We start from the raw sequence: 10,216 nt of genomic DNA on the forward strand, positions 1-10,216 counted from the left end.
TTCTTTCTTTCTTTCTTTCTTTCTTTCTTTCTTTCTTTCTTTCTTTCCTTCCTTCCTTCCTTCCTTCCTTCTTTCTTTCTTCTTCTTATACCTCTTCCTCCCCTCCCCCCTCCTCCTTCCTTCTTAAAGTTTTGGCAGTATACTTTGTGCCACTAAATTTCCAAAGCATACCAATTTTTTTTAAAACTGTGCTTCAAATGAATAGAAAAACTATAAATTTGCTCTTCAATTTCACCATTCATATTTCCACTGTATTAGGTCAGGTAATACACCTTGAAAGTTTAAGACTCTTGGTCTTTGAAAATAACTTTTCATTTTTTGAAAGATATATTTAGAGGCAAGTTTTCTTTCCACAAATGCTTCTAATTTTAAAAAAGTAATGGCTAGAGAGGATTTTGGGAAGATGCCAGAGTAGGTCAAAAAATTCCAAGCTCTCCAGATTTCCTCCACAAATAAGACAAAATAGTGCCTTAGGGCAAATGTAGAGTGATAAAAATAAATAAGATTTGGGGTGGAACAGTGGTCCTCCTGGGACAACCAGAGAAGATCACAGGTTTGTTCCCTGTGAAGTGTAAACAGCTCCAGGCTAGTTCAGCTGAAACAGCAAGCAGCAAGCCCTGGGGCTGGTTGGGTTGGGAGGCAACCTTGGCCTTAGGCACAGGAATTTTTACGTCCAGAACAGTGTGGGAAGTTGGGTGTCTGAGCGGGGGAAGATTAAGGGAACCTCTGCTGACAAGGGATACCATGCCCAGATGTGCTGCTGAGACATGGCCCTGGGCAAGAAGGAACCAGCACATGCTCCCTTGGGTGCAGAAGCAGTGGGGTGGAGATGCCACTGACTGTGGGCCCTTATAAGAGGGCAGAGTTCTTGGTATTGGTTCCAGGACAGAGGGTAGAACTGAAGGAGAATCTGAGGCCAGAGACACCATCCCCTTTATATAATAACAAGCTGCTATAAATAAAAAAAAAATGAGTAAGCAAAGGAGAAAGAATCCAATCATAGAAAGTTACTATGAAAATAGAGAAGACCAGGATTTGTCTTCAGAGGAGGATATTAAAGCAAAAATTAAAAGCCTCTCCTAACCCAAAGAGTAACATGAAATGGTCACCTGACCAAAAAGAATTCATAGAAGAACTTTAAAAAGACTTTAAAAATCAAATGAGAGAGATTGAGGAAATTAAAAAAAAATAAGAACAATCCAAGAAAAACAAGATTGTGAAAAGAAAGTCAACTAGAAAAGGAGATCCAGAATCTTAAGGAAGAAAACAACTACTGGAAAATTAGAACTGGGCAAGGGGAAGTCAGTGAAGTTATAAGAGACCAAGAAATAACAAAACAAAATACAAAGAATGAAAAAAATAGAAGAGAAAGTGAAACATCTCATAAGAAAAACAACTGATCTGGAGAACAGATCAAAAAGAGAAAATGTTAGAATAATTGGACTAACTGAAAGCTATGATCAAAAAAAGAATCTTGTTACAATAATATAAGAAATAATGAAAACTGTCCTAAAGTGTTAGAGCAAGAGAAGAATGTAGAAATAGAAAAAAATCCACTGACCACCACAAAAGAGATTCTATGAGGAAAACCCACAGAAATATCATAGTCAAATTCCTAAACTCCCAACTCAAGGATAAAATAGTATGAGCAACAAGAAAAAATCAATTCAAATATGTCGGAGCCACAATTAAAATCACACAAGACCTAGCGGTGGCTACACTAAAAGAACACAGGTCTTGGAACACTATATAACAAAGAGCAAAAGAACTGGAGCTGCGGCCGAAAATACACTCAGCAAAGTTAAGCAAAATCCTGAAAGAAAAAAATGGACATTGCCAGACTTTCAGGATTTTCTTGCAAAAAGACCTGAAATCAATAGATAATTTGACATACAAAGCCAAGAGAAATGTAAGTAAATATGAAAGACTAATTACAAGGGACTTAATAAGGACAGACTGTTTACTTTCTATAGGAAGAAATGTAAATCATATGTCTAAGATTGTTCATAGTAATTGGGTAGTTCAAAAGAAAGATTGGGGTAGAACTGAGTATGTGTGGTATGATACTAAAAAGTAAAACTGTCTAGGAAAAGGTAAAAACAGTAATTATTTTATACAAATGAAGTGCAAGAGGAAGAACTGGCACAGAGGAATTAGATGGGGAGGAGGGCCAGTAGTTCTGCAATCTTAGTCTCTTTGGGAATGGGTTAAAGAGGAAACAGTACACATATATCTAGAAGGGCAGAAAAGTCATCTAAATTCAGAACAGAATAAAAGACTAAGGGAATTAGGAGGCTGGGGAGGATAAGGGAGGGATTTTAGGGTGGAGGGAGAGGATAAGGGAGGGATCTTTGGCAGGAGGGTAGGTTAAGTAATAGGAGGGCAAGGTAACAGAAGTAAAGTAGAGGAATCAGGAGGGTTAAGAAATAAGAGACACAAACAAACATAAAATAAAGATCAAGAGTAGAATTTATTAAGGAAAAAAAAGACAGGTATAGTAATCATGATCTCAGACAAAGTGAAAACTAAAATAGATTTAATCGGAGGAGAAAAATAGGGAAACTATACTATGTCAGCCATATTAATCAATATTGTTTTAGCCTATTTAAAATAACTAGACAGTAAGAGGTTGGAATATTGCTGTGGTATATGATGAGTTGGTGGACCTAGAAAAATCTGGAAAGACTTGGATCTATGAAGAAAAAGGTTAGCCACCCTCAGAGAAAGAGAACAAACAAGTATAGTATGGTCTTACATAGATGCATATAAATGTATATGTCTACATAAAAGTATGATTATAGAGATATAATTATATAGATATCTAAGTATATATACATATGTATATGGAAGGGTATGCATGCATATATATGTATAAATATGTTTGTGTATATATGTATATGTATGTATGTGTATTGTGTATATGTATATATATATACATATACATATATATATGTGTGTATATATCCACACTTAATGGTAACCTTCTTGGAAGAGGGGAGAAGGAAGGGGAAAAAAAAGAACAAAGTAAAAAGTACACAATAGAGAACAAAAGAAAACTTACAACGAAGCAAAGAAAAGATGGAGAGCTCAGAATATAACATGTAGTGTTTATTACATAGACTTTCTTGAAATAGAAATTTATTACTGTGTATTTTGAATTCTCTCTTATGTTCTGCTGTGCACATAGCAATGCTTTTTTTTCTTTTCTTATTTTGTATTTAAGGTTATGATGTTTCTTTTTCTTTTATTTTGTATTTAAGTTTAAAATTAAAAAAAAGAAGTTGTGGCTATGGAAATAATCATTGGTTTGCTCTGCATTACACCTACTACAGCAATGAGGATAAGTGTTACATGGTTATAAGTCACACAGCTGAAGCAGAACTGTAAATTTTCTGCAGGCACATGTATGAAGATTATGGAATGGTTTCAGAAATGTTGGTAAAGGAAGGAGAGTGGATCAGCTGAGATTCTGTAATAGCCCTGTATAAGACTTTGCCCTATGCTTCATAATTTTTAAAGTTGCAAAAAATAAGTAATTTCATCCTTCCTTTTAACCCAAGACCAAATCCTAAAGAATGATTTGTATTGATCTCTTCCAAATTAAAGGTTGTTAAATGTGGGGGGAAAAAAGAAGAAAGAATTCACAGGTGACTTATCTCACAGTAGGGAGGGGGAGAGAAGAGAAATGGAGAGAGGGGAAAGAATACTTTCATAATAGTATGTTTTCCTGGGAGAGTACAAATTCATTTCCCCCTCCCTAATTATTCTCCATTCTTTCAAGTCAATTAGCTTAATGTGGTAATCAGATTTCACAGTGGGACTCCCAAGCCATATGGTTGGAAATCTCCTCCAGTGCGCAGTATGACTGCATTTTGTTACGCTTTAAGAATTGACAGATGTGTTTACTGACATTCAAAATATTATGCAAATGGACTCCCTTCTCAGCCTGAGGCCTTGATTCAGAATGGGGTGGGGAACAGAGAGCAATATGAATTAATGATTACAGAGCATCATTCTGCCAGCATGACTTAAAGTAGGTGCATGTGGTTCTTCCTTTAAAAAGGAAGAAAGACCCTGATGGATCAGATGGAAGAGCAAAGAACAGGGTGAGGAACTTAGCCCAGGGCTCATTCTATCTGTCTTCAGCAACTCGATGACCTGGAGGAAAGAAGGGAAATTAAATGTTCTTCTCTGTACATGGTGTGGCAGAAATAGCCCCGGTTTGGGAGTCCTGAGTGTGCCACTATGAGTGAGTGACTAGGGCAAGCTCTCCAGGCCTCAGTTTCCTCCTCTGTAAAAATGAAGGGGCCAGGAAATACGCAAGATTAAGCGGTTCATGATCTGCCGGGATCCTCAGAGGGTCATAGATTTTACAGGTCATCACATCCAACCACCTCGATTTACAGATAAGGACGTTGAGGCTGAAATGGGTCTGCCCCAAGTCGTACAAGGAGAGCTGAGATTTGAACTTAGGTCCTACCACTCCAAATCCAAGGTTCTCGTCACCATACTATGCTGTGTCTCCTCACTCTTCCCTAGGGTGATGGTTGGACAAATGTAACGTGCATAACAAACGCTAAGGGTTGGAGATCAGAAGCTATCCCCACCTCCCACCCCCCCACCAGAACAACCACCACACTACCACATTTAACAATAACCAGGGGGACGCCACAGAATCACTATTACCCCTGGCTCGGCAGGGCTGGAACAAGAAGGACAGACTGTTGGGTGCTACAGGCGGGTAAGGAGAGGCTACCAGGGACCTCCTCGGGGCTAAGGTACAGAACAAGGAGCAAGGCGAGCTGGAGCCTTCTATACCTGCATAGGCCGTGCGAAGAGGGACAGCAGGAAGACTGTAGAGGGATATCCCACAGACTTGGTGGAACAGTAGCCCCCAGGATCAGCTGTGGCCACTGCCAAACCTGAGCAGAAAAAGGACCTCTAGGCCCCCACAATCACTGCCAAAGCTTCACCCATTTCTTAAATTCTACACCAGATGGATCCTCTGAAACTGCCTCCTTGGCTGCAACAAGAGTAGGGATCGACTCACTAGTGAGGTTATTCCTCTGGACAAGCTTGAGTTTCCCCTTCCTCATCTGTAAAATGGGAATAATCATACCTATACTATTTCACAGGGTGGTAGGAGAACAGTGCTTTGTAAATCTTAAAGTGCTAAAGAAATGGGAAATTAGTAAGATGTAAAGGTCAGTTATTGTTATTAGTATTACTAATCTATTATGTTATTATAGCTATTATTAATATAGCTAATATACTACTGTCATTATAGCTATTACTGTTAGTATTGCTAATGTGTCTATCACTATTACTGTAGCTACTATTAATTAATAGTAGTGTTGCTAATATATATGTTACTGTTACTATATATTATATACTGTAGTATACACTATATGTAACATATAGAGTATAAACTATAGTATAGTATTATTGTTATTAGTATTACTAATATATCTCTATAGCTACTATTGTTATCAGTATTGCTAATATCTATTACTATTACTGTAGTTATTTTTATTTTATTAGTATTGCTAATATGTTTATCACTGTTACTATAGTTATTATTATTAATAGTAGTGCTGCTAATATATCTATTACTGTTACTATAGTATTATATACTATATGTAACATATATAGTACAAACTATAGTATAGTGTTATTGTTATTAGTATTATTAATATATCTCCATAGCTATTATTGTTATTAGTGTTGCTAATATCTATTACTATTACTGTAGCTATTTTCATTTTATTAGTTTGGCTTAAATATCTATTACTGTTACCATAACTATTATTGTTATTAGTATTGCTAATATGCCTGTTACTGTTACTATTGCTGTTATATACCAATAATTAATTCTGAGAAGCAGATTGGATAGTGCAGAGAGAGCTGGTCTTGGGGTAAGGAAGATCAAGCTGGGTTTAAATCTCTGTTCTGACAAGAATTCTGGTTGTATGCTCCTGAGAAACTGCTCAGTGCCCCAAGCATCCCTCTATAGGTTACCTGTTCTTTGTCTGGGATGCCCTATACTACTGAAATCACAAGATTGGCTAAAAATTAATTATTGATGATAATAATAATAAATCCAGGACATCTCAAAAATCCATAGAAACAATAACAAGGAGAAAACAAAAATAAAATGGTTACAGATAAGCTTCCACAATTTGATAAAGAGATTTTGCTATTTCGGAAAATAGGAGAGAATGAAGGAGAAATTGCAGATTTGTGAGCTGAAGCAGCACCAGACAAGACGCAGCAGTGTGGTACTTCATACAAAAATGAATTAGATGAAGGCATTAAAGAATAATAAATCCATTAAGCAATCTGGATGGAAAAAAAATATACATTAAAGGAAGACTTAGGAGTTCTTTAAGCAAAGCCTAGATGCCTGCTTGGGATGCTGAAGAAAGAATACCTGCTCTTAGCACAGTGATTGGCACATAATTGGTGTTTAATAAACATTGGTTGACTGATGCCCTCTGGAGTCCGATCCAGCTCCAGGGTCCTAGTATTATATTTAAAAAACAAAACAGGCAAGGGGAAAGAGAGATAATGAAATAAAAGCTCAGAATCATAAAACACTTTCACTTTTTAAAGAACTTTACATAAGTGATCCCATTTGATCCCTCCCAACAGTCCAGGGAGGTAGGATTGCAAAGTAGCATTAGCCCCATTTTACAGATGAGAAAATTCACATCACTCAGCTTTCAAAGGTTTAATTTCAAGCCCTCCCTTCTTTCCATGATCTCACATTGTCTCTCTGAGAAACAACTTTACAATTAAAAAAATTCATTGATGTGAAACACTTCAATATTTCAAAAGACCTGTGATTTCATGAGCAGGGATGCTCCAATCCCCCCACCGTCCTAACAAAGTAGATCACAAGTCACCCATGGTTCAGTTAATGTTTTCGAAGTTGCTGTGGTTAAAAACCACTTTTCTACCTGCTGGTGGGGATGAGCCCCCCAAACCTGGTTAGGATGGTCTTTGGATTCTACTTTATTCACAGGCTCATAATCAGAGTCTTTCCAGATTCTTCTCTGCTGGCTTAGCCTTGGAGAACTCAAGATCTTCCCTATTCCATAATGAGGCAACAGAGCAGGACTTTAGTGGAGAAAATACTTTTAGTGCCAAATGAGATGGATAGATTAAAATGGAGAGGTTGGGATTCTTAACCTTGTTTATGTCATAGACCCCTTCAGCAGTTTGGTGAAGACTACTGACCCCTTCTCAGAATTGGGTTTCTAAAATGCATAAAACAAAATACATAGGATTATAAAGGGAACCAAAGATTAGTGAAAATAAAAATGTCATTTCTTCCCATCCAAGTTCAGGGACCTGACTTCCAGGTCATATGACCAACAAGATGGAGACTAGGCATTTTCTCTGGTGCTAATGAGCTCTCAAACCTCTCCAAAATAGGAATTATGCACAAGAGATAAAGAAAGCAATTTCATCTGTCTCCATAGTCTAGGATACAAGGAACCCAAGCAAGGTAAAAACTCAGTGAATTAACAACAGAGGTGGCTAATCTCCAAGCCCTAATACTCTAACCTAACACCCCCTCCTCCACCATCCACCACACTTTCTTCCTGACCCTGAACTGCAACAGAACTCAACTGTACACCCTTTTCCCCCCACCTCCTCTCAGTGCCTCAGAGATCCAAATGGCCCAAGTTTGCTCAGTCCTACCCCCAGAAGTCACTTGGGGCAAAGACCAAGGCTGGTGAACCTTGAATTGCTCAGCTTGAGAAAAGGCTAAACTTGAGATCCAGTCCTCAGGGGAAATTGCCATCAAAGAGGGGCAAATCAGAAAGTGAGCAATAAATCTCAGGAGGAAGAAAACTGAGTTGAGCATAAACAATTAAACCAACAGAGAGGATATTAATAACAGAAGAGAAAATGACCTCCAGACCAGGTAAAAGAGTTCAGGCATCTGTGAATAAATTCTGTAAGACAAAGGAAAATGAACCAATACCTGAGGAGGCAGAGGACCTTGTGGAGTATTCTGAGGGGAGTATGGGATGACAGCAGAATGTTCCTGAATGGTTTAAAAGAGAAATAATAATGGGGTGTGTGTGTGTGTGTGTGTGTGTGTGTGTGTGTGTGTGAAATTGATGGTTTACCCAGCAGAAATAATTGGCAAAATAAAAAATTGAATCTTCAGTGGCAAGTCTTATCAAGAAACAAAAAAGAGGACGACTAATTAGAAATGCAAATACATGAACGTGAAGAACAATGAAAACAAAGAAGAAATGACATCAGGAGAAAGCATGGTCTCTGTATAAGCAAAACATATTGATCTCAAAGACAAAACACATAGAAAACTTAAAGATTATAGATTCCCAGAGGAACTTGATACGCCAAGGTCACAGATTCACTGAAGTCACAAACCCTGGGTTAAGAACCTCTAGCCTAAAATATATCTTATAAGTGGGAATTAAAAAAAAAAGCAGTGTGGCAATAACAATATTAAAATTGAATTCAATAAAAAAAGAAAAGAAAGTGATGTTTTATGGTGAAAGAAACAATAAATGTTGAATATTTAACCATTTTAAATGCATGAGCATCAAATAATTCAGAGTTAAATTCACAAAAGAAAGACTAATAATAATAGAACGAAGTGCCCTTCCCAGGAGATGTTTCTCCTAGCGGCCAATGAGGATCGGAGCTCCTAGGCCTAGAAAGAGTGTGGAGGGAGGGAAAGCAGTGACTGTCTTGAGCTCTCTCCCAAAGCCCTCCAAATACCTATAAAAAATAGCTCTAAACAAATTCTAAAGCAGCAGAACCCACAAAAAAAAACAGAGTAAAACAAATTTCCAGCCCAAGACAACCTGGATGGTTGATTGGAAAGGTATATCGCACCGAGCGGGGAGAGGAGCACAGTTTGGTGTGGTCACGCAGGTCACAGCGACCCTGGAGCAGGCCTCAGAGGACTGAATCGCAGACAGCTGTGGCAGTTTCCAGACTTCTCAACCCCTGAACGCCAAAGACAACTTAGAAGGTCAGTGGGAAAAGTCTGTGAATGCGGTGAGAGAGGAGCTAGGTCTCAGCCACAAGTCTTGAGCGTGGCCTGGGGCTGGGGCTTTTTCCTGAGCTTCTGGCCCACAGACCAAGGGAGAATCGAGTGGCTGATCAGAGGGGCATTGCAGGGATCTCTTTGCCAGTGCTGACGCAGGAATCTCTTGCTTTACCGTGCTTAGATCTGGGTCGCAGTTCTGAGGGGCGGTCCTGGGGCAAGGAGGAACGCTGGTGTGGTGGAGCTTGTTGTGGTGGTGGAGAGGAAACACCTCACCCCTTATCATACCACGTTGGAAGAACTGAAAATTTACAGGTCCCTAGAAGTACCTCTGAAAACAGCTGTACAAACCCCTGAAGCTTGGGACAGTACACTCTTCACATTGGAAGCAGACTTTTACCTTAACAAAGAGTTTAAAACTCAAGTAATTGGCCAGGATATTGAGTAAGCAGGGCAAAAAGAGTCAGAGTATATTATCTTACTTTGGTGACAAAGAAGATCAAAACATACAACCAGAAGAAGACAACAAAGTCAAAACTCCTACGTCCAAAGCCTCCAAGAAAAATATGAATCAGTCCCAGGCCTTAGAAGAGCTCAGAAGGGATTTTGAGAAGCAAGTAAGAGAAGTAGAGGAAAAGTTGAGAGTGATGCAAGAAAATCATGAAAAACAAGTCAACAGCTTGCTAAAGGAGACCCAAAAAAATTCTGAAGAAAATAACACCTTAAAAAATAGCCTAAATCAAATGACAAAAGAGGTCCAAAAAGCCAATGAGGAGAAGAATGCCCTAAAAAGCAAAAGTGGCCAAATAGAAAAAGGAAGTCCAAAAGTTTACTGAAGGAAATACTTCCTTAAAAATTAGAAAGGAGCAATTGGAAGCTAGTGACTTTATGAGAAATCAAGACACTGTAAAACAAATCCAAAAGAATGAAAAAATAGAAGAGAATATGAAATATCTCATTGGAAAAACAACTGACCTGGAAAATAGATCAAAGAGAGAGAATTTAAAAATTATTAGACTATCTGAAAGCCACAATCAAAAAAAGAGCCTAGACATCATCTGTCCTGATATTTTAGAACCACAGGGCAAAATAGAAATTGAAAGAATCCACCAATCTCCTCCTGAAAGAGATCCCCAAAGGAAAACTCCTAGGAATATTGTAGCCAAATTCCAGAGTTCCCAG

This window comes from Vombatus ursinus, unplaced genomic scaffold (genome assembly GCF_900497805.2).
Source record: "Vombatus ursinus unplaced genomic scaffold, bare-nosed wombat genome assembly UNPS02014847.1, whole genome shotgun sequence".
Classification (NCBI taxonomy): Eukaryota; Metazoa; Chordata; class Mammalia; order Diprotodontia; family Vombatidae; genus Vombatus; species Vombatus ursinus.